At 49.1% G+C, this 23,296-nt stretch overlaps 1 pseudogene; it reads right to left on the minus strand.

The window, feature by feature from the left end:
- Positions 1 to 7,904: 7,904 nt before the first annotated feature.
- LOC102474304 (10 kDa heat shock protein, mitochondrial pseudogene) lies at positions 7,905 to 8,198 on the minus strand (annotated as a pseudogene).
- Between the last annotated feature and the right edge of the window lie 15,098 nt (positions 8,199 to 23,296).

Consider the following 23,296-nt stretch of genomic DNA (forward strand, 5'->3'; position numbering starts at 1 on the left):
TTTGCTCTTCAACCAGGGCCAATCTCATTCCCAGGGAGCCTGTGAGCCTCCAAAGACAGGCAAGTCTGGGTCTTATTCTTCCTCTCTCTCCCAGGGTCTGGTGAGGTAAGTGTGACTCAAAGTCACAAAATTGATCATCCCTGAAAGAGACCTAGGACCCAACTGTTCCACCTCGAAGTGGAACCTTTGTCTCCTGTAGCAAATGTGTGCAGAAAATTAATATAATCAGGTTTTCCAACTGCTCAGAAACTCCTGCCCTGGGAATGGAGAGTGGGAGGGACTAGAATGCATGTTATCTCCCCCCAGGAGCCTGTCACTGTGCGACTCAGAGTTTTCATTCTCTTCCTAGGAGGAGTCCTGCTTAGGTCTACGCACCAGCAACCTGGGGAGCACTCGGCACTGGCAAGCTCTGGCTGTGCCTCAGAAGCAGCTGCTTCCATGTGAGCTGGCTAGTACTCTGAACAAATGCCGCCTGAGATCATGGTTGGTGAGCTCCCTTCCTCTGGGCCACCCAGACAGCCCCACGGAGGCTGCCTGATGACAGGCAGGCAGGAGGTGCCCTCTGCCAAGGCCTGCTTCCCACCCACCACAGCCTCTGCCCATGAAGTGAAAGGGCAGCAGAGATCCCCAGGGAAGCCCTTCAAAACTCCATCCTACTCCCAGCTCTGTGTCTTGGTGGATGCCACCCTCTGTTGAAGCAGAAGCACCTCCATCTTTGAACATGCATGTTATACTTGCTTCCCCATTTCGCCCAGAGTAGACAGAGTGATTAACAATCTTACTGTCTTTGCTAACAAGCCTCGAAACCTTTCTGTTTGGATGTTCCTTGGCGATGTCATCACCGATCACCAGATCCTCACCCGGAGCCATGGGGACCATTAAACAAAGGTCTGGAGAGTGCCCTTAGAAACGATTAATCTGCTTGATCTGACTTCTATAACTGCTTACACATAGTAATCTCCACTCTTATTCCTGATCACCCTCCTCACTTTCCACTGTAATCATCACATCAACTGGAAAATGATTGTGATTTTTGCCTTTATAAGGACCCCTCTCTTTACACTCAGGGATGCAAGGTCTTTGAGAGACAGGAGTCCTCTCATAAGCCACTGGCAATAAAACCCCAATAATTTGGCTATGTCTGGATGTCCTCTTATTTCTCGCTGATTTGACTACAATACTGTCAATGTGCACAAGCCAGAAACTCAGGGATCAAGCTGACAACTCCTTTTCTTTCATCCACGGGAATCTGTGGACAAACCATCAATTTCATCTCCTTAAACAACCCTTCAGTCCACCATATCTGCCATTTCTGTCCAAGTTGCTCTCGTCTCCTGGCTGGACCGCTGCAGGGTCTCTGACTGGAGATCTTCATGTCCACCTCCTCTCCAACCAACTGATGGGTCTGGAGGTGAGACCAGAGGTCTGGCTTCTAAACTCCTCAGCCATTCCCACACAGCTGGGGCTGAGAACCACCGCTCTAGGCTACTCTCTGCACAGCAGCCCAGATAATTGTTCTCAAACACAAATTTGATCTGTCATCTGTCACTCTCCTCCTTAAAACTCCTCAAAGGTTTCCCAGATGGCTCCTCTGATCAAAACAAATCTCCTACACCTCTACCCACCAAGGCCAGCCCTGGCCCACCCACCAATTCTAGAAACATCTCCATCTGTGCCCCACCCCCTCCTCCAGGTTCACCCTTCCCAGACCCCAGGCAAGCTCTCAGAGAACTGTTTTCTCTCCTGACTTCAGACTCCTTATAATTACACCTAAGTGAACATGATCATTTGAATCATGTCTTCCTCAACTTTCCAATTTGGGCAGAACTAGGTCTGAATTTGTCATTGTCATAGCATATCCTAATCATTCAGGAATCTTTGTGGAAGTGAATGGGTAAATATTGGACTGTTGGAAAAGTCATGATGCATTTTTGCATTAAAAAAAAATACAGAGGGACCAGCAGTTAGTGTAATGGCTACGTCACTGGACTCCCACTGGACCGTGGTTTGCGTCCCGGACCCAGTGGCTTAAAACTCATGCGGGGCATGTGTGCGTGCATGCCCAAGATCCTGAGAGGAGAATGGAGGGGAAGGGATTACAGTGTGGCCATACCCCCTGGGGGGTGATTTCTCGCTTTCTGTCTGCCTGTCTGGCAAGTGCATGCGCCCTATAGCAAAAACCTCCCCCACCCCCCCAAAAAAACCCAGAAAAATACATCATGAGTTTTCTAACAGCCCCATAAGAACATGTGTTTCGATGAACCCAATAATAATGGCTACAGGAATGGGATGATCATGACCCCAGACTCACAATCCCAGGAAGGTTTCCCAAAGGAGAAAAGGAGGCCACTTCTGAATTGTATTTAACTGGATTTTTTTTTTTTTCAGTTTGCTATAGGGTACATGCACTCACTGGAGAGAGACAGAGAGAAAGAGAAAGAGAGAAATCACCCCCTCCTTGGGGGGGATAGCCATGCAACCCCTTCTCCTCCATTCTCTTCTTGGGATTTTGAGCATGTATATACATGAGCCTGATGTGTTTTTCAAGCTGCCAGGTTCAGGACCCAAACCACACATTAGGTCATGTGGGATCCAGCCATCTTAGCCACCACACCACTGGTTTAAGTGGATTTTTTTTTTTCAGGCCAGGGAATTCAGATGGGAAGGTATATGCTTTCCAAGTAGCAGGTTCAAACAAGGACATGGAGGGTGGATAGAAGGAATAGTGCATATTCCTCAGGAAGGAGGGAGCAACAAGTTAAGACAAGACAGATGATCTGTGAGCATGTCGCACAGAAAGCCTTTAGCCTTACACTGAGGAGTTCAGGCATCATGGTGTGAGCCACAAGGAATCCCTGAACACTTATTTTATTTACTTTATTATTTTTGGTTTTGTTTTGGCTTGCCAGAGAGACAGAAACAGAGAAAAAGGGAAGTGAGAAATCATCCCCTCAAGAGAAATGGCCACACCACAATCTCTTCTCCTCCATTCTCCTCTCAGGATTTTGGACATGAATGCACACATGCCTGGTGTTACCAGGTTTGGGGCTCAAACTGTACAGTTGTCCATGTGGGCTTCAGCTGCCTTAAGCTACACACAACCTGCTGCCCCTATTTATTCAATTTTAAATAATTTTTAAAAATTAATGCTGGAACCCAGAGCCTGTGCTATGGACCAAGGTATAGCAGCAGCCAATGAGGGCAACTGAGGCAGGTGACCACTTCAGACTCCTTCCTGCCTCCCAACCCATCCCAGGTACATCTGTCTGCTGCCATTACCCACGGAGCCTGAACTGCAGACCAAGGGACAGTGGCAGCCAGTGAGGGCAACTGAGGCAGGAGACCACTTCAGGCTTCTTCCCACCTCCCAACCTGGCCCAGGTATATCTGTCTGCCAACACTATCCCTAAAACCTGAGCTGTGGACCACGAGGCAGCAGCAGCCAGTGAGGGCAACCATGGCAGGAAGACCACCTCAGACCTCTAGCTACCTTCTGCCCACCCAGGAATATTTTGAGACTTCATAGTTTTCTGAAGCACGTGGTACACTGCACCATCCAACTCCTTTTCCCTCTTCCATTTGAAACACTCCAGGTTAGCTCTAGGTGCACTTGGTCTCAAAAGGCTGGAGAAGGTGGCTATGTACACACTTCTCTGACTGGAAAATAAGGCCTTCTACCAAGAACATGCCTGAGAAACAGAGCTCTTCTTTCCCCTTGGCACTGTAGAATCGACACCAGCAAAGCAGGAAGTAGTGTATAATCCATCAGAGGACTAGAAATCAATACAGAGGTACAGAAGTATGGGAAAACAAGGAAATGCCTCTTCCTCAATGGGACACAGTAACTCTTTTTCAACCTTAGACAGCACAAAAGAATTTGCAGGAACGTCAGAAATATAGTTCAGAATACTCATGATGACAAAGATGAGGAAGTTTTCTAGGATCAGAAGGGATAGACACCATTAAAAAAAATCAATCAGAACTTCTAGAAATGAAGACAGTAATACAGAAAATCAAAACCCCCCTCAACAATATTAATAGGGGAACAGCAGTTAGCTCAATGGCTATGTCGCTGGACTTCCATGTAGTCGACTGTGGTTCGAGTCCCGGACTCAGTGACTTAAACTCACACCAGGCATGTGTGCCTGTGTGCCCAAGATCCCGAGAGGAGAATGAAGACAAAGAAACCGCAGCATGGCCATACCCCCTGGGGGGGGGGGTGATTTCTCATTTTCTGTCTCTCTGTCTCCCTCTGTCTTTCTGGTGAGCACATGCGTCCTATAGCAAAAACCAAAATAATAATAATAATAGCAGATGGAACCATGCAGCAGACAGAATCTCTGAGCTGGAAGATGAAACTGCTGATTTAAATAAAATCACCAAGCTCTCTTGCAGGCTCAGAGAACTGCCAAGTCAGTTCTGGCAGCGAGTATGGACAGGAGCTTCTCATGGCCTGCTCCCCCGGTGCCTTCCCGACCTTCTGGGCCCTCCAGCTCCGGGTAGGTGGGTGAACTGAGGGCCGGGAGGCAGGCCACGGCCTCAGCCCTGCAGATACCCGGGGTTTCTCTCAGGGACTGCCACGGGCTGGGCCCAGGCTTTGAAGCAGCAGCCAAACTACCCCTTCCCAACCTGGAGGCTGGATGGCATCAGCTGCAGCCTCTCAGAGCTGGGACCCCACTGGCCTTAATAGGCATTAAGACGAAAACTGTAAGAAACAACAAAAAAAGACATTGCATAGTACTAAAAGGACTAATTCACCAAGAATATATAACACTTATAAATATCTATGCACCTAACTAGGGAGCACCCAAATACGTGAAAGACAGACTGTTATATCTAAAGAGAGAGCCGTACTACAACACATTAATTGTTGGAAATCTCAAAACCCCACTATCTCCTTTGGACAGATCATCTAGATAAATACAAGCAAAGAGATATGTGATCTAAACGACACCATAAATGAAATGAATTTGACAGACATCTATAGAACTTTCCACCCAACAACCACAAAATACACATTTTTCTCACCCCCACTTGGAATCCTTTTGAAGATTGACCACATGATAGGGCACATAACAAGCCTTTACAAATTCAAACGCATAAAAGTATATCCAGCATCTTCTCCAATTGTGACATAATTAAACTTGAAGAAATTTCCAGAAAATCCCTGAACATGCACAAGCATACGGGAACTAAACAACCTACTCTTTTTTTTTCTTTAAGAATTATTTCATTTAACTTTATTTATTTATCATTTGACCAGAGAGGAACACAGAGAGAGAGAGAGAAAGCAAGAAAGCAAGCTGCCAGGTCCAAGACCCAAACCGCAGTTAGCCATGTGGGGAGTCCAACACCCCCAATCACCACGCCACCTGCCAGCCTCCCTACTCTTTTTTGTTTTTAAGAATTTTTTATTTAACTTTATTTATCATTATTATTATTTTTCAGTTTTATCAGAAAGAGACAGAGAGAGAAGGAGAGAGAGAAAGTAAGCCACCAGGTCCAAGACTTGAACTGTGGTTGGTCATGTGGGAGTCTAGTGCCCTCCCCCACCATGCAACCTGCTGGCCCTAAAACAATCTACTCTTGAATGACTTCACAACCACTGAAGAAATTAAGACTGAAATCAAAAGATTCATTGAAATCAGTAACAATGAGTGCACAAGTTTCCATAATCTATGGGATATGGAGAAAGCAGACAGAGGGAAGTTCATATCAATTAGCACATATAAGATGGAAAGGTGGCAAACAGAGAACCTGACAACCTACCTCAGGAAACTGGAAAAACAAAAACAAAATACCAGGAGAAAAGAAAGATTTGGATAGAGGGACCAGCAAATGGCATAACAATTACGTCACTGGACTCCCACATAGTCAATCATGGTTCAAGTCCTGGACCCAGTGGCTTAAAATTCATGCCAGCCACATGTGCATGTGTACCCAAAATCCTTAGAGAAGAGACTGTGATGTGACCATCCTCCCCTAGGGGGTGATTTTTTGCTTCCTGTCTCTTTGTCTCTCCAGCGAATACACACACCCTATAGCAAAAATCTCTCTTGAGAAAAAAAAAAGTATGTATATATATATATATACACACACACACACACACACACATACACACACACTCAAACACACACACAAACAGAAATAGATTAAATAGGGACCAGCTGATGGTATAATGGTTCCATCGTTGCACTCCCACATAGCTGACCCATGGTTCAAGTCTCAGGCCCCGGAGACTTGAAACTCATATTGGGCACACGAAGGTGGGTGCTTTCAAGACCTAATACATCATCGCTTCCTCAAGGACTGGCTCGGTTGCTCCATAATGAACTTGGGGATTTTTTTCCCTGCAAACTGTTACTCTGCAAAGGCAGGACTCCCCATAGCAACCACTTTATGTCCCAGGAGCCTGAGCAGCGTAGGCGGCGGGGTCCGGCCCTCGGGTCTGGGCCTTGGCTGGGCCGGGCCTCCGCGCTAGGGCGGCGAGATCCCTCCCTGCTCTCCTCCGTCTGGTGTGGAAAGGCCTCCCCGGTCCTCCTCACTCAGCACAGCGGGAAAGGCCGTCCAGGCCTCGGGACTCACCTCAGGGCGGCACGTGCAGAGCCCTCGGGCCAGTGCAGGCGGGTTCCCGGTCTGCGGGCTCAGCGGTGGCCGTGCGCCTACGTGCGTGCGTGCGTGCGTGCGTGCGTGCCCGCGGCCGTGGGGAACAGTGGCCGCCAGAACAGACCTGCCCGAGGCCTGTCCCCGCCTGCGTGGCTACCCAGGACCAGCGGGCGGATGCCAGGATGTGCCCCCGGGCACTCTCAGCGGTCACAGCACACCCCGAACCTCCAAGCCCAGAGAAACCAGGCCCAGCGTGGAGGCGGCCCGGCCAGGCCCAGTGGCAGCTCAGATGCTTCCCTGCCCCGCAGCCGCGTGGTCTTCCCTCCGGGGTTTGACTCGGCCCTTACGTCGCTCATTTGGCCACACTGTCTGCCTCAGACCTGCCCTACTTTGCACCGTCCCGGACCTCGAACCCGAACCAGCGTCATGCCCAGTGCTTTAGAGCGTCCATTCGGAACCAGTGGAAGGAAAATAGACTCCAGACGGTTCAGGACGTGGGTCTCCCTGCCCTACACCCACTGTGTCCCAGCTTCCCTCTCTTCCTGCCCCAGAGCCAGTGCCACCTGTCCCCTAGCCAGTGCCGGCTGTTCACCTCTGTCCCGAGGACAGACCCTGGCCATAACCTGGTGCTGGCCCAAGGGTGGGGTTTGCCCACCCTTGACTGTGGAGAGGGCCGAAAGGAAGCACACCCACCACCAGGGGGAAGATAAGCCACCAGCCCCTTCATTTATGCCCCCCATGAACACCTCCCTCCCCCAGCTCAGGCTGCAGATCCCAGACGTCTGGCCTGTTTTGTTAGTGGAATGGCTGTTACCCACATCCCTGGGACCAGGCCCCTGTCAGTAGCAGGTCAGGTAGACTGTACCTCTTTCCAGTTCTGCGCCAAGTGCCCACCGTGTGTGCTCAGCCTTCAGAGGCTCTTTTGCATGGCCTGGCTCATTGCTCACCATCTAAGGGGGAAAAAAAAGGAAGAGAGTCTCACTCTCCATCCCTATTTTAAGGGGAAATAAAAGTGTAGGAAGAGAACCAGCAGGTGGCATAGTGGTTAGAGGCGCTGGGCTCCCACATGGCTGACTGCGGTTTGCATCCCGGACTTGGAGGCTTGCTTTCTCTCTTTTCCTCTTGTTCTGGTCAAATTCAATAATAATAATAATAAAGTTAAGTAAAATAATTATTTTTTATCATTATGTTAGATATTATTATAAAAGAGAAATATGGAAACTATTTACATGATGAAAGATTTCACAGCTTCAGTGGAATGGGCAGCTTCGTATGATGCCATTTCAGTAGTGATTATTTCAGTCTACATACTTTCCAAAAATGTCACCGTCTCTAAATATGAAATAATCCTTGTCATCTAGAACTACTTTGCTGCATCCATATTCCGGAAGCAGAACTTTATCTCCGACTTTCGCACTAACTGGTTGCATCTCTCCACCCTTTCCTTTAGAGCTACTACTGTTGCTTGCAGTACTTTTCCTTGAGACTTTTCTGGAAGCATAATGCCTCCTTTGGTTGCTGTTTCAGCAGCACTCCTTTCAACCAATTCTCGGTCAGAGTGGAAAAAACTTCCTATATGCCTGTCCTGCCATGACTCCTGCATACGCAGCTTGTACTCCGGTCTTGCACCCCCCGCAGCAAGTGGAGAGACCAGCAATCTGGCCTTCTGCATGCGTGAAACGCCCGCTCAGTGTGCAGGTGCACTCGCCACCTCCCCACACCACGCGAGAGAGGGCGGCCACACCAGCGCGCGCAGATTCACCCCAAGAGCTCTCTGTAGGCTACCAATGATGCCAGGACCCGGAAGCAGAAGAAAGAAGGAGCTCTTTCTAGGCTATTCTAGGCCGACGAGGTGAAAGCTAAATAAAATAATTCTAAAAAAAAAAAAAAAAAAAACTGTAGGGAGGACTTCCCCTCTGCCTTCATTTTCAAGCCCCAGTGTCATTGCTCTGGATGCCATTCTTCACTGTCTCTTCCTGCATTCTTCATTGCACACTTTCCCCACACCCACTCTGTGCTGGTGCCTGTGTTTGTTGCTGAGAAAAAGACCAATAAGACAAGTCCCTGTCCTGCTGTTACTGAGAAAGGAATAAGTTTCTTCACAAGGTTGCCCATCTGGGTCCAGATGAGAGAACAGTGGGGTATGTTCACCGCCTCCACCCTCCTTTACTGAGGCCTGCTTTAGTTTTTTGGAATCAGGTTTAACAGTGTCCTTTCAGGCTACAAAACCACCAAAAACTTGGGGGGGGGGCACTTACAAACCATAGAAAGGTATCACTCACAGTTCTGGAGGGTGGGTTGTCCAGAACCAAGGAGCTGATAGGTTTGGTGTCTGGTGAGTTTCTGGTTCAGAGATGTCCATCTTCTCACTATAACCTCACTGGTAGAAGGGGTAATGGATCTCGCTGGGGACTCTTTGAGCACACTGATCCCATTTACAACGGCTTCACCGTCATGACCTAATCACATCCCCAAAGCCCCAACTTCTAATACTATCATTTTGGAGGTTGGGATATCAACATGTGAAATGTGGAGAGACAATGTTCAGCCTACGGAAACAGTAAGGTTCTTATCTTACAGATTAATATCACTTGGGTGAAGTTTGACTTCAAACCAAATGAATATTTACGTTGTTTATACCTGTTTCCATTCATAATTCCATGGAAACGGGGCTCTTCTGTCAGGATAAGCACAATTCTTGCTAGCCCTAGACTGAAAGTTATGTGAAGGATCTTTCCTCACACCCCCACTTCATGTACTTTAGAAACCTCAGTGGTCAATCCCCTGCCTGGCACAGAGTGGTTCACAACACTATAGAAGTGAGTAGAAGTTACCTGACAGGCAGAGGGAGCTCAGAAGTCCCAGAGGCACCTAATATTACTCTCCCCTAGTCACTGCAAGATCATTTAGCTTCAGGTGACTCCTTCACTCAGGCGACCACATCCCCAAGCCTGCCTGATATGGGGAATATAAAGGCTGATCCCTTTTGCTCATCTGCAGCTCTGAGGGTCATCCCAGCTGCAGGGTGCCCTAAAGGTCCCCTGAGCCCTTGCTAAGAGTGCACACAGAGTGACTTCTCCCTCTTCTTGTACTTGTCGTCTCCCCTCCTCTGCTCTTCCATTTCCTCCCCTCTCCTTCCCTGGTGGATCCAGAGAATTCTCCCTAACCAACCCGTTTTGTGTGAGTCTGTCTCAGAGTTGGCTTCCCGGGGGGACCCACTGCAATAGAATCCCTCGTGGGAGAGCTTCACACACACGTGCTAAGTCCTGAGACCGTGATCTTGGCTGCTTGGGAGGCCAGAACGTAAGTACTCCTAGTCCTCATGTAGGACCAACTGCCAGGGTCCCAGGTACCTCTGGGGTTTCTGTTTTTACCATCTGAGGAGCAGGCTAGCAGAGCAGGTCCTCTGCTGGCATTTTGGTTTCACAGTTGCTTTGGGATCACTGCCAGGACAGGGCCTCTGACTGAGGGAACTTTGGAAAGACATTCACCCAACCGCTCTGATCCCTCCAGGTTAGTTATTTCCAAGACTCTTAAAAATAGAAGTGTGAAAATGGTTGTAATTGCCAAGGAGTTTCTGGCTTCCGTGGCCACGGCCAAGTTGGAAATGCAGCCTTAGAGATGCATGAGGAAAACAATCCCTGTTTTTCCCCCTCGCCTGTGACTCACACGTAGCAGACACACTCTGAGAACGTCATCTTGTGCCAGGCCAGCAGTCACGTGCCAGCCCAGTCACTGGGCAGTCAGTGTGGCAGAGAGGCTGACTGTGCTATAGTGCAGCCTCCCCTCCCTCTGGGGCCTTTCCTGGCACCCTGGGCTATGATGCACGATCCTAGAGGGGACGTTGCCCCTAAGAAAGATGGGCATTTCAGAGCTCAGACCTGGGAACTCAGGCAAGTCATGAAGCGAAGTCAGAGCCTCAACCCTCATGCCATCTGATCTTCAAACAGAAGACCTCAGAACCACCTATGTCCAAAGGTCCAAACAGGTTTCTTTTTTTTCTTCTTCTTCCTCTTCTTCTTCTTCTTCCTCTTCTTCTTCTTCTTCTCCTTCTTCTTCTTCTTCTTCTTCTTCTTCTTTCTTTTTTTTGGGGGGACCAGCCAACTGCCAGTCCCTCAAACAGGTTTCTTCAAAAGGCATTTTAAAAGTTGGGATAAAGAATTTTCCTAAATGCAGTAAATTGAAGCGTGTAATATTTTGCAGAATCGAGGCTGACGTTTACTTTGGTTGAAAGCACAAGGACAGACTGGGCCGAACAGAGACTGCTGAAAACGATGTCCGTGCAGGAGAATGGACCGGCTTTTCCAAAACTCTCAGAACCTTCCCTTTCCACGTGGCAACTGATAAGGGCTGGTAAACCATTTTTGTGTCTCCATTAAAGATTCTGAAGGGGTCTTCGGGTTTTCCTGACCCAAAATTGATCTCGCCTGCACTTCCATATATGCTTGAAACAATAAAGCTGTTCCATTTAAAAGATATAATTACATTTCATTTTACTAATTTGGTGTGCGTTCCTCCCTTAGGTGAGATACTAATTGATAAAACACTATACCAATGATTTAAAATAAGAAATTGAGGATGTGATACATTAGAAGGTGGGTTGGTTTCATCATGAAGTATAAGCCCAAGTTGGGGCTCCATGCCTGGGCCATATACTTGGAGGGTGACGGTAGTGTCACTGGTGTCAGACAGGCACACACAGACAGAACCCTATCTACTTATCAAGGATAAATTGTAGCATATTCCAGGGGGATGGTGGAGACCAGTGTGCTTTCTGCCTTCTTGACACCATGCCTCTCAGGGATTTGAACCTGATGCTGTGAGGAACGCACTGGGATCTCCCAGCGTTTTTGCTCCTTTTTGCAGTCTGCTGTGGTATGCTCACTGGGTTTCCTCTCTTCACAGTTCATCCTGCAAGCCTCTAGTCTCAGTTGGCATTTTCATACCTTGAAAATGACCTCTCCATTGCTGTGCAGCTCTAACTAGGGAAATGAACTTGGGTGTTTCATTCTTGGCTTTGAAAAATATTTAAAAAACTTCCAAAAACTTTGGTGCTGGCCCCATGGTTAAGGGAGCTGGATCCCACATGGTCAACTACATGATTGCCTCTCAGTTTCAGATTCACCCTTCTCACCTGCTCTGCAAGGCCTCTGGGTCCTTTAATATCTTCGCTTTTGCGGCCGGCACTGAAGGTTTGTGAGCTGAGGGTGCTGAGAGGCACAGCCAAGGCGAGGGCTTTGCTTCCTGGTCCTGCAGCCAGCACGCTAGAGGGAGAAGGTGAAAGATTATTAGGGTGCCCAACGGGAAGCATCTGAAGGTCCCTAGAAGGGCCTGGCAGATATTGACGAAGCCTCTGGGGACCTGGGTTCATGGCTGAAATGGGGAAACTAATGCCAAAGTAACTTCACGGCTCTGAATTTGACCGAATTGTACTCGATTTGATGGGGAGGAGAGTAGGGCGCTTCCTTGTGCTCGGAGGTGGAAAGCAAGGCAGATGCGAATCCCATCCATAATTCTGAAGAGCGGGCCTGAGAGTGTGTCACGGTAGCTCCCAGAAAGGCTTCCTGCTTGTTCCAGGCACCACCTGGGAGGAAGAGTCCGTGGCTCATCCTGTTAGCAAAGGCAAGAGGCATCGAAGCGCCTGTCTCTGAGTTTAAACCCTCATCCAGGCTCGGGAGGATACTGTTTTTCTGCACAAGTAACTCCAGGCTACATGGCAGCTGGGATTTAGTGTTCCCGCAAAGCTGCTGAGCATCTGGAGACCGAAGAGAGCCTGCTTTGAAGGAGATGACACAGCTTTTGTGATGTCTCCCTTGTCTCCCACCCCCTGGAAAAACGTGGGCAGGGACTCATGGTCTCAGGGTGTTCAAGGAGAGCCAGAAGGATCACTGCCAGAATGGATAAGATTAAAAAGGGATCCTCCAGCTCTTTTATATTTTACGAGCAGGAGGATGGATGGTCTCAGCCAGAGACCTAGAACTGGAGTGAGGGAGAGTAGCACCCACTTGCGTGATGCCAAGAAGCATTTTATCTCTAAAAAATACTTTCTTAATGTGCATTTGGCTTTGAAACAGAGGAAATAAAATAATTCTTTTCCAGAATGATTAATCTTCCCCACTTTGTCCTCTTAAGCTTTTCAAATGAACGTGACTGCTTTGAGCAGGACCAGCAGATGGACAGGGCAGGAAAGCTGGGAGTGGATCTGGGGTGTCATCAGGGAGGCCCAGTTCAAGACTGGGGTACACTGGTTCAGGTATGCCCACAAGCCTGGCAGGCTGGGGGTGGATCATAGCATTGGGGGGGCGCTATCTCTCTCCCTCATGGAAATCTTTGCTCATGGAATAAGTAAATAAATAAATAAGCTTTTTACAAATTATCCGAAGGGGCCAGCAGGTAATGTGGTGCTTAAGGTGCTGGACTCCCACCTGGTTAACTGTAGTTTGAGTCCCAGACCCAGCAGCTTGAAAATCACGTGCGTCACATGTGCCTGTGTGCCCAAAACCCCAGGAGGAGAATGGAGAAAGGATTACAGCATGGCCATTCCCCCCGGGGGAGGGGGTGGTAGTGCGATTTCTCTCTTTGTCTTTTTCTGTCTCTCTCCACAAGAGCATGCACCCTGTGGAAAAACAAACAAACACACACACAAACAAAAGAACTTAAGTCTTTCCCATTGATAATAATTACAAGCATGAGTGGATCCACCATGGACCCCTTCCCCCTTGGCAAAGACTCACACACACACACACACTCCCTCACTCCTGCCTCCACGCTGTGCAGGCCTCAGCAGAGATTTGCTGGTCAGTGGCCTTGGTCCCCGTCAGCCTGGCCCGCAGCCCTCCTGGCTTTATTACTCAGATGGCCACCCTCACGAGCTCATGTTCATTAGCTTTGGTGACCGTCTCTGTGTGTGGACGTGGAGGTGGTGGTAGGTGTTATGGATTCACACACCGAAGCCCCAACTGCCAGTTTCTGAGTATGTGCTGACTAGGAGAAACGGTCTTGACTCACAATGAGCGGTTTTGGGATACTAACGAAACACCGTATTTTATGAAGAGCATGGACCGTATCAAAGCCTTCCGAGAAGCCATTGAGTTTCCAGAAGAGCAGTACTTTTACAGTTTCCTGAAAAGACTAAGAGAAAAAGTGGAAATTAAACAATTAAATCATTTCTGGGAAATTGTTGTTCGGGATGGAATTACTCTGATCAGCAAAGATGAAGCCTCTGGAAGCTCTGTCACGGAGGAGGAAGCCAGGAAGTTTTGGCCCCCCAAGAAAAACCAGAGGGAAATGCAGCAGCCTCATTTGAGGAAAGTGGTGACGCGAACGATTTACAGGATAGGATGTAGGTCATGGGTGGGTGGGAATCCGAGAGAGTCCGTCACTGTGGTCCTGGGATCTAACGGAACAGCCTGCAGGATGCTGTTTGGGGGGAACCAAAAGCTCTGACAATGGCCCAGCAAGTTATTCGGAATGAATTACCTGATTCTCTGTGGAATGAACACATACATACATATTATGGAGGGGGGGTGATTTAGACCCACACAAGCTATTTTCTGGAGGAAAAAAAAAGGAGAAGACGGGGGACCAGCAAATGGCATAATGGTTATTTCACTGAACTCCCACATGGTCAACTGTGGTTCAAGTCCTGAACTCGGTGGCTTAAAACTTGCCGGGCACACGTGCATATGTGCCAAAGATCCCAAGAGGAGAATGGAGGAGAAGGGATTGCACCATCCTCCCTAGGGGGTGATTTCTCACTTTCTGACTCACTGTCTCTCCAGTGAGTATTCATACACCCTATAGCAAAAAATCTCTCTCAAAAAAAAAAAAAAAAAAAAAAAAACCAGAGGAGATTTGGGCACAGACACACATAGAGTGAAGACCTTGAGAAGACGCAGTGAGAGACGGCTGTCTACAAGCAAAGAGAGAGGCTCCAGAAGAAAGCAACCCTCTGGATACCCCAGTCTCGGACTTCCAGGCTCCACTGGTAGGACTGTACATCTCTGGTGTCCAGCTCCCAGGCCATGGCACTTTGTATGGCAGCCCAAGCAAACCGATACAGTGGAGGAGGTTGCCAGGACCTCTGAGAAGGCCAGGATCGAGGACGCTCTGGCAACTAGAGGGAAAGATGGTGGGAAGTTGCCAGATAGAACACCAGGGGCCAATCTGGGAATGGGAGGAAGACTGGCCTGGAAGACATAGTAGCAATTTGAGAGAGAGAAATCAGCCTGTCAGCAAGGAGGGGAGAGCCCATGTGGTGACATGTCCCCCTGGTCTCCACTCCAACCTCCCGATTCACTGTCCCTCCATTCTGGGGCTGGGGTGGGGGGATGAATCTATAATTGCCAGGAAAACACAAAGGAACAGCCAAAAGTACACGAGACCTATTTCGTAATACGTGAAAGCAAGCCACGGTTCTGTTTGTTCTCTGACAATGTAAACATCATACATTTTTATTAAGGGAGGAAATAAAAAGCAAAGAATCCACATGAGGCTCTCAGGGGAGAATTCTATCACCACCATGTCCAAGGAATCCAGCCTTCACAGACAAGTTAGCTGCAGGCCGGAGAGCCAGTGTCTCAAATGGCTGCCAGGCTGCCTGCCCAGGGCCATGATTTTCATGGGCTCTGGGCAATTTTGCTCCCAGGGGCCTTTTTCTCTAGCAAAATAATATTTAGAGTTGTATTTTATGATTGAGTTGGCATAAAGAGCAACATGTTAATATTGCATAACACATGTATAAAAGTGTTTGTGGAAGATAATCCCTCTACAGAGGAGTGTGGCGAGTTGGTCCAGAGATGACCCCAGCATACCACATCCACCGTGCACCCCATTTCCACCACTATCACATCAAAGTATACAATGAAGCAATCGCACAACAATAGGGCACCTGCTCCCATGAGAACCCAAGACCACCACTGATCGAACAGGAGGCAGAGCCAGGTAGCAACATGAGTGATGGGGAGTGACTGCAAACACAGATGAAGCTTCACTAGCCAATGCCCACCATGGGCGGCAGGATCTGGGGTGGGGGACCTCTGCTGTATACTAAGACTTTTTCTTCAACCTGAAAGTTTATTTCTTCCTTCTGATCTGAAAGAAATGGAGACATTCTGGGGCTCTGAGATACTGTGGGCAGCACATGCCTGTTGGCCTCGTGGGTAAGCCTGCCCTGGTTTCCGCAGGGCCCTGGCTCCCTAACTCACACAGGGTAGCCTGGCCAGCCTCAGGAACTCAGAGAATGGGCTCCAGGTCTCAGAAGATGGAAAACATGACCTGGCTCTTAGTGAACAGGGCAGAACCAGGCTTGGATGTGGCTTGGTCTCCTGGAAGGGAGGGAGAGCACAGAGGGGCCTGCAGAGAAAGTACCTGCATACTGAGCCTTCGACCCTCCATCAATGGAGGCAAGGCTAGAGCCTGTGGCCTAGATGAAGTGAGTCACATGGTTCTGTGGTGGGGGAATGTAGGGGAAGGTGGATGGAGGCAGTGCACTCTCAACAGGAAATGGGAAGGATGTGGCCCATTGCTATCTGTGCAGTTGCTGTGTGCCTCCGGCAGAGCTGGGACTCCACTGGTGTCCCTGTACCTAGCAGAGTACTGACCCTCAGTCAACTGAGAATTCTTTTTTTTTTAAGAGGCGTTTGTGCTTGTCAGAGGGAGAAACAGATCTAATGAGAGGGAAAGTGAGAAAACACCCCCCTTGGGGGCACATGTGCACAGGTACCTGATAAGATCTTCAAACCACAAGGTCCAGGACTTGAACCGTGGTCAGTCACGTGGGAGTCCAGCGAAATAACCACTATGCCATTTGCTGGCTCTAAGAATTATTTTCCATAAGTCATTTGCCATTAAGTTTGTATTCCACAAGCGTGAACCCGAACAGTCTTCAATGAGCCCTCTGTCCAACGGTGACACCAGATTCTGGCAGCAGGGGGCACCACTGCACTGGACTGAGAGGTTGGCTAGACCAGGTTTGTGTGGTGGACAGGAGAAAAGCTAGAAGCTCGGTGGACACCAGGGCAGCATTCAACAGAGGCAACTGCGCTCCAGAAAGAGCCTCTGGCAGGGAGAAGTCCATGCAAACTAAACCCAGTGTTAAAATTAGTCCCTTTGGGAGGTTGGTGGCAGGGGTAAAGCACCTTGTTAGCCAGGCTGACCCATGTGGGACGGTTCTCTTTTGGGTCCGACACCTCCCTGAGTGCTCAGAGCGTGCATGCCCATGATGAGGGTGCTCGCAGGGGTTTGAGGGGAGCTGTGTCGCAGGTCCCTCCCTATTGGGGGTGCTGTCTCTGGCTGGCTGTTTCTCTGTCTCATGGAAGAAATAAAGACTTTTTTAAAAAGTGTCCCCCACCCCACTCCACCTCTGAGAAAACCCAAAAGCCTTCCCATGTGTACTCCCTCCCAGCCAAGGCAACAACAGCTCTACTCCATCCACCCAGGACTACCCACAGTAAGAAAGTAAATTACTGGAGGGAAAGCCCAAGCTTCTCCCTTCTGAGGGTACGGAACCCTGGGGACCCCTGGATCATGTCTTGTCCTAACAATAAATGGGTAAAAGAAGGCTACATCCACCCTTCAGAGAGAGAGGCAGGAAGGGTCACTCCTGAAGACAATGTGGCCTCTTGACCCCTACCCCAGGGTTCCTCTTGGTGGTCTTATCTGTAATGAAGTCAGATGTTGCATTTTTTTTGGCAGCTGAGGACGACTGGGAGATGTGGAAAGTCAGGAACAGATGCTGACCAGAGACAAAGGGAGCGTGTGGGCTTCTGCAAAGCCCAGCAGAACGGGAGCGGCATCAGCCCCGACAGCGCGCTGAGCCCTCCTGACAGAGCCACCTGCTCCGGCGTCTGCGTCGGTACTGAAGGAGTCACAGAGCAGGCTGGTCGTGGAAGGTGGGATGACAGAGGAGCACACTGGTCCCTGACATCCATGGAGTCTTGTCCTTAGTTCCCTTCTCTTCCCAACCTCTTATCCATTCTCATAGATGGAAACTGAAGTCCAGAAAAGTTCAGTAACTTGCTGAAGGTCACACAACAAGTTGGAAAAAAAAAAAGAGAGAGAGAGAGAGAGAGAGAGAGAGAGAGAAAGAAAAAGAAAGAAAAGAAAAGAAAAAGAAAAAGAAAAAGAAAGAGGGGGGAGGAGTGGCGTGGGGGTTAACGCTCTGGATCCCACGTGGCCAACTTCACAGCTTGAGACCAGACCTGGTGCACGTGCCTGAGAGATGAGAGGAGAATGGAGAAGGGATTGTGGCGTGGCCATCCCCCATGGGGCATCATTTCTCACTTCCTTTCTCGGTATCTTTCTAGCGAGCACATGTGCCTATGACAAAAATCTAAAAAAGAAAAAAAAATCTGGAACACGAGACCGAAATCACTGACTCCCAGCCCAGTGTTCTGTGTTTGGCTGCTCACTGATCTGATCACCGGGTAACTACTGGCGGCCTGGTATGTGATGACCGAAGTCCCTCACTGTGACTCTGGTCTCCAGAGGCTCGTCCTCCCGTCCTCCCGCACACCGTAACCCACGCCAGGCGCCTTATCTCAGCTGAGCTCCCTGCGGTTCTCTACACCTGCTTCCTCTCTGCCTGCAAGACTATCTTCAATGGCTCTGGGCATTCTCTCTTCAGACTTCCCCTCTCCCCTAAAGGCTTTCAGGAGGAACAAAGAGCAGGCAAACACCCCCCAAAGGGCCCTGTCAGGTAATGGGGCAGCCCCTGGGCCTGGGAGGACACAATTGACAGTCATAGGACAGACCTATAGTTTAATGACTTGCAAATAGCCTGGTGGGCCTTGGGTTTGTTCCTGATCATAGCATTTAGCCTTGGCTGCGTGCTTTCCATCTGCCGTACTTTAATACTTAAACTGTCTAACAGCCCTCTTGGTTAGGTATAGGTATTGTTTGTCCCCATTTCACAGATGAAAAACTGAGGCCGAGAGATTAAGTGGAGAAGGGACAAATCTTCCTTCAGAATTCCAAATAATAAATGCGAATGTTCCTCTCATCCAGCAGGTGGCGCTTCATGCCCCTGTCCTTGAGTGCCAGCTGAACTAGTGACTGGCTCTAATAACCAGACGCTGGGAATGGAAACCCTTAACTCCACAGTGGAGATTGGAGAAAGCCAGTGGGCACCACCCTTACCACGTGACCACTGTGAACCTCACCAGAGATGGGTCTAGTTGGGACCAGGTACCCACGTGATATGACAGGGCACTTTGCTTCTCTGGTTTTCTTCCCAAAACTGCGAACCTGAGTCTAATCATGAGAAAACATTGCATGAACCCCGGTCAAGAGGTAGTTACGAACACTCGCCCAGTGCTACTCAAAGTGTCAAAGTCACGAGAAGACAAGGGAAGACTGAGGAGGTCACAGGTTGAACACATACTAAAATGCTATCCAGTATCCTGAGTGGGATGTGGAACTGAAAAAAGACATTGCTGAAACCAGACTAAATACTGTAAGTTAGTAGAAATGACCAATGCTAATTTCTTTTTTCTTTCTTTCTTTTTTTTTTTGAGAGGTATTTTTGCTACAGAGCGCGTTCGCTCGCCAGAAAGACAGAGACAGAGAGACAGAAAGTGAGAAATTACCCCCCAAGGAGGATGGCCACACCGCAATCCCTTCTCCTCCATTTTCCTCTCGGGATCTTGGGCATGCACACACACATGCGCCTGGTGTGAGTTTAAGCCACCTGGTCTGGGACTCGAACCGTGGTCAGCTATGTGGGAGTCCAGTGACATAGCCGTTATGCTAACTGCTGGTCTCACCAATGCTAATTTCTGAGTTTTAACAAATGTGTCTGGTTCACCTTCAAAGGAGAACCTGCCATCTCGAGACCCCTGTGTTGGCAGAAGGGGCATCGAGGTGGGGACGCAGCCTTTTCTCCAGAGAACTCGCTTGCACCAAGTACTCTGGGCTTTCCCTGGATTGGGGTATGGTGCCCAGGAGTGGAACGTGGCAAGTCTGACATCTGAAGGGCCTGCAGCTTGCTTTCTACCACCTTTCAGTCTCTGGACAATGTTGAGAATTACTTAAAATTTTGAAAAATGAATCTAATTTATTTAGTTAATATAAATAGTCTAATATATTTAGTTAGTCCAATAACTTAATCCCATATTCGATGACTGAGAAAACTTTATGGCCTCAATCTAAATTCACCTCTACATAAAGTGATCTAGTTTTCTTTCATTGTTTAAGTTTATTTCTCTCCTCTGAGAGAAAGAGAAAGAGAGGGAGGAGGGGGGCACCCCTAGCAGGGTCCCATGCCTCAGTCAGCCTGGATCATGGTGCCGCTATGCGTGCTTGGCAAGTAGACACAGATCCGGGGAACAGAGTCAAACCTGGGTCTTTCCCATGTGGGTCTAGCTGTGTTACCACTGTGCCAGTCTCTGGCCCCATAAGTCAACTAGGAAGTACTATTTCTGTTTTTCTGTAAAAGTAAGGTTTAAGCCAGTGCTTCATCCAAGCTGAGGTCCCTAACCTAGGCTGTCAGGGGAGAGTTCAGTGGCAGGGTAGAATACCATGACGTGGCAGGTAGCAAGTCTCCAGGAGGCCCATGGAAGAGTGTGGATGGGAGGGACTACTCTCCAGGATCAGCGTGCCTCAGTGTTTAGCAGTACACTGGCAGCTGAGAGCAGGCATGGAAGCAGCCCTGTGAGGACCCAGGGTGAAAACAAACAGGGTTCATCGTGCCAGGCCACCTAGTTGCATGAGGGCCCCTTCCTGTCTGCCTGTTCAGAATGGCTGGTGAATCCCTAGTCCTGCAAGAAGGAGAAGGAGCCAGGGGAAGAAGAGAAAGTTGAGAAAAAGAGAGTGCCATGAAGGAGAAGGGGCTGCCCGTTTCTAGGCCAGCCTAGTAGACAAGGTGGCCATTACAAGCTGACTTCACAGAACACTTGGCGTTGGGGGTGTGAATAAACAGAATGGCAGGAGCTACTGGACACTCAGAGTCCTGCCTGGTCTGTGGCTCCGACTGGCCTGGGAGATAGGACTTACACTGGGAGTGAAATACCAGATTGTCCATTCTTTACACTGTGTGTGTGCTTAGCTGGCTAATACAGTAACATCGTTCAGCAAATAACTCTTTCATCCACTGGGAAAAGTTCACACCCATGCAGAGGGAGATTTGGGGATTTTTCATGTAGTATAATAACTCTGTGTTAGCCTGTCTCACTAGACTGCCAGCTCCTCCAAGGTTGGTGACCTAAGCTGATGGCACGTGGAGCAGAAGAACTGCCCAGCTGAGCCTTGCCTGAATTCCTGACCTACAGAAGCACAGGACATTAGAACTGCTTTGTAACTAAACAACTGAATGAGAGAATGGACGAGGGGCTGGAATTTGCCTGGAAAATGTGATTTCTTTCTCCCAAAAGGACCCAAGGTGGATTACTAGAGGAAGCAGGACTCCTATCTCTTATCTTGGGAGACTCCAAATGGGTTAAAGCAGGATTCAACATAACTTAGCAAGTGTAATCATCCGTGTGGTATGGTAGAGAGGCCTTGCTCTAAACCTGCCGTACCTTGAGGTCACAGCCGCCCAGAGCCCCAGTTAGCCTCACTGTTGCTGCTGCTACTGTTGTCACCATGGCTGGGTCTTCCCTGACATCCTCTCTGCATTAACCACTCCCACCTCAGGCCCCAGAGCCCTGTGCCCACACCTGGGAGCATTTATTTTTCCCACATGACAGGGTGCAGTGCACACCCAGCCGTGGGAGACCCTGAGCCAGGGGCATGCATATTGCTGAGCTGCAGTCAGCTCTCTGCCCCAGTCACAGGGACATACCCCCTGGGGCAACTGGTTTAGTTTTTCCTGGGCCAATCTGAACTCATTCAAAAATCGCCCTGCTTCTTTTCTCCAATGTCCCCCTCACCTGCAGTTTAACAACCTACACACCATACCCTTGTAAGATTCAGCAATTGTCACTTCCACATTGCGAGCTAGACAAGCCAGGCCCGGAGGGGCTATGTGACTTAGCTAGAGTTGCCCAGTTAGTGAAGGTAGAAGCAGAATCCCCACATAGTTCTGTCAAACTCCAATGCTCCAGCTGCACGGTGGCCCCATTGTCATCTCAGTTTGTTCTGAATTAGAGAACAGACCAGAACCTTCTTCCTGTAAACAGCAGAAGGCAGGCACTTGGGCTTCTGCCGGTTAGTGAATGGTAAATGTTTTTGAAACGTGGCTTGAGAGAGGTTAAGCCTTCATCTGAGAGATAGGTTTTAGGAAGTGTGTAAAATGAGTGGGAGAAAGTTTTATTGGGGTGCTTCAAAGCACTTCTGCAAACAGGCACTGCAGGGAGCCCCCTCCCCCCCTTACCGGCCTCTGTCCCATTGTATCTCCTGTCCTTTGATGTTGGATAAGCTCAATTCATCTCTTTCATATCACTACAAAGGAGCCTCCTAATTACTTTGTTTAGACAGCCTCTTTTCCAAATATTAAACATTTGGTCTTCCCAGGCCCCCCAAGCACTTAACATCATCCAGGTTGTTGCAAAATCCACTTTTCCCCAAACTGGTTGGTGGAGTCGTCTCTCTCCATTCCCAGCCTCCCCGGGCAGCTCTGGACTCGTCACTCCACACAGCCATCCCCCAGGCACGGAGCCCTTCCTCAGGGAAAGGTCTGAGCAGTTGAGTGATTCCTGAGTGTTTTGCTCCACCGCAGCCCTGCTGGGGACCCCTGGGGAAGCCTCAGGGAAGCTCTGGGACTGGGGTGGCCTGTAGGTCCTGAGACAGGCATGGCAGAGCTCTGTCCTGCTGGGGGGGCAGGCTTACCACCTAGACCAACTCATCCTCAGCTGGCGGTGGGCTAGACACTTCTCATTTCTAGGCCAGAAACCACCTTGAGTGGTTGAGTGTCTCCCCCCACCCATACCCACCTTGAGTGGTCTCCCCTCACCCATACCCACCTTGAGTGGTTGAATGTCTCCCCCCACCCATACCCCCCTTGAGGGGTTGAAAGTTTCACCCCCAACCACCTTGAGTGGTTGAAGGTCTCCCCCCACCCATACCCACCTTGAGTGGTTGAATGTCTCCCCCCACCCATACCTCCTGCGTGGGACCTGGAGCTATAGGAGGCTCCCTCCTCCTCATTTACAAAATCACTCTTTTTTTTTTTTAATTATTTTATTTTAAGAGAGATTTTTGCTATAAGGCACGTGCACTCACCAGAGAGCCAGAGAGATACAGAGAGACAGAAGCGAAAAATCAACCTCCAGGGAGGATGGCCACACTCCAATCCATTCTCCTCCATTCTCCTCTTGAAATCTCGACTTTTAAAAAAAAAGAGAGAAGAATATATCCAGCCCCCATGTACTAATCACCCAGCTCCAACAATCATCGGCCTATGGCCAATCTCATTTCATTTCAGCCTCCTCATCAGCCCCACCCCGACTCCCTGAGACTGGACTAGATTAGATGTGAATTGTAAATTCCAGACATGTCTCGCTCTGTCTGTAGACACTTTAGTGTGTATCTCTAAATGGTAAGGACTTTCAGTAAAACACAACCACGATATCACACCTAAAAATAGAAACAACTGGGTCTGCAGGTAGTGTGGAGGTTAAGGCGCTGGATCTCACATGGCGGACTCTAAGGTTTGAGTCCCTGACCTGGTGGCTTGAAAAACACATTGAGGGGACCAGCAGCTAGTGTAATGGCTACGTCACCGCCACCACCTATAGGCACACGCACGTTGAGT

This window comes from Tupaia chinensis, unplaced genomic scaffold (assembly GCF_000334495.1).
Source record: "Tupaia chinensis unplaced genomic scaffold, TupChi_1.0 Scaffold000063_1, whole genome shotgun sequence".
NCBI classification, from domain to species: Eukaryota; Metazoa; Chordata; class Mammalia; order Scandentia; family Tupaiidae; genus Tupaia; species Tupaia belangeri.